The following is a 2,462-nucleotide window of genomic DNA, read 5'->3' on the forward strand; positions in this document are numbered from 1 at the left end:
ACTGGTGTACCTGTAGCTTCTTTTCCGACAGCAGTAGGGAAAAGTCCGTCTATATGATGCGCCACAATGAACTGGTCCAAGGTAAGTTAATAAAAGACGTTAACTTAATTTACTTTTAAATATCCTCTTCAAACACTTTAAATTAGAACTTTTAAAGTATTTTTATTTAGGCTAAATTGAGCTAGCATCTTGCTAGCTAACACCTACTTCCTGTGTAGCTGAAGTAGGTGTGCGATTTGTAGTTTTCATAAAAAGCGTGGCTTCTCGTTTCAATAACGAATTTGAGGCTCAGATCAGATGCTAACTTCAATGTCTTTTTCTGTGACGGGAGTTATGTTGCTGATTGATTGATTGACGGTATTCCCACTATGATTAGGGTGAGGAGATTCCGTAACTCAGTATTTTTTTTAGTCCATTTCAGGCCCATCATTATTTGTGTGTTGTCACCCTTATACGGTTTATCAATATTTCTAGTCTAATGAGTGTGACCGAAAGAGAGACGCATTTTCAAAATAAAATATGAAACCCCGGCATAAATCTCCGAAAAGCATTGTGGAATAATGTGCTTAGTTGTGATGAGCCACACTTAATGTTCTAGGCCGTAATTAAAAATGCTATGTTTGGCGTAAAACCACTACATCCTCACAGTGGAACATAGTGGTGGCAGCATCATGTTATGGGGCAACCGAGTTATTTTTTTTAAGATGGATAAAGTTAAGAGTTATAAATACCAGTCAAGTTTGGCCAAAACTTTAAAGGGGCAGTATTATGTCATTACAGCACAATCAAGGTCAGTTGCTATAAAAATGCTGCATATATCAAACCTCACTTAAAAGAACTTAGACTTCATAATTTGTCATCTTGAAATTGGCCTGTGACTCTTTAAGAAGCTCCAGCTCTTTCTGACACTCCCACTTTAGCACTTTATAACAACAATGCTTTTCATGCCGTTTGCCACCGTATTCAGGAGTGCTGGACTGAGAAGGAGTAGATGTGCAGTTCCACCAAGTGTTTCCTAACTGCTGCTGCTAGTCTACAGGAGCCGAGTGGGGGAGTTACGGGGTCGGGTTGCTCTGTGAAGTGGAAACTCAGCTTGGAGACTGCAGCTCCAACGAGGAGTTTTGTGTAAATAGGTGGCACTTTATATTAGCAAGAGTTTAGTCACCTGTGAATGGTTGCTATGGGAGATTAAAGCAACACTCGGGGTATGTTTTTGATGAGGTAAAGTTATTCCCTCATCAAAGTTACGAGGGAACATTGATGAGGGAATGTAAAGAAACAAAAAAAATAGATTTTTTTTTTTACATCAAAAAAATCAACTTTTTTGTTCATAAAAGTTGATTTTGCATAATACCTCCCACCTCTCAACTTTAAACTTTGCTAGATTTTGCCTAATCACAGTCACAGACAATGGCATAATTTTGAAGTAGAACCAAAAAGCCACATTGTTTTCAATGTTTAGTTATATTTAGGGTGACATGCAGTTTTAGTTTTCTCTCACACCCTCTTGCTTGTAGACCAAGCCATTCATTTTCATCTGTCCAGTCACTTCCACCACATCTCTGCAGCTGCTTCAGCTCAGGGCAAGTAGAAGCAGAATTTCAAATGGTTTTCTTTCAACAATGGCTTTTTCTTCTGCCAAACTTTCATAAAAGCCAGATCTTTAAAGTGTATGACTAATATTTGTCCTGTCAACAGATTCTCACCTGAGCAGTACATTTCTTGGCTGCCTCTCTGAACAATACTTTTTTCTGCCAGGCCTGCCAGTTTAGGTGGATAATCGTGTTTTTATAGGTTTACAGCTGTGCCAGATTTTTATGTTTACAGATAAAGCAGTGAAAATAGCTCAGTGCGAGATGTAAGGCTTTGGATATAGTTTTATAACTCATCTCTGCTTTAAGCGACTCAACAACCTTCTACCTAACCTGCCTGCTGTGTTTCCTCTGGTCTTCATGACGCTGTTTATTATTCTCTAACAAACTTCACAGACCTTCACAGAACAGCTGTACAAATGAAATGCATTTGTTCAATAGGGGAGATTTGACGCCAGTCGTTGCAGGATTTCATTTTGGTGAGTCAGACTAAAAGGGGGTGGAGGGTGTTTACAAATCACTCATTGACAATCGTTCACTAGTTTGTGTTTGAAACGTCAAATTCCAGTTAATTACATAACACTTTGTGTATTGATCATGACAAAATTCAAAGAAAACTCAAGGGATGTGAATAAATACTCATCCCATGAAAATATTATCTCACATCTGTGTAATTGATTCATGTGCATCATAAATGAATTCAGTCTGATTCATGTTCTTGAAGCACATCTTTTCTCCCTTATCTCAGACATGTTCCTTTTCTCATACATGTCACAAACTTTTATTACTGCTGTCATCGTCCCTCCTTGAGTTTGTAAAACATGCCTCATTATTCAGAGGAAAATGACTTTGTCTTTCAGAGTGGAGAGA

Source organism: Poecilia mexicana, unplaced genomic scaffold, assembly GCF_051168715.1.
Source record: "Poecilia mexicana isolate PSO_F unplaced genomic scaffold, ASM5116871v1 scaffold_5, whole genome shotgun sequence".
In the NCBI taxonomy this organism is placed as follows: domain Eukaryota; kingdom Metazoa; phylum Chordata; class Actinopteri; order Cyprinodontiformes; family Poeciliidae; genus Poecilia; species Poecilia mexicana.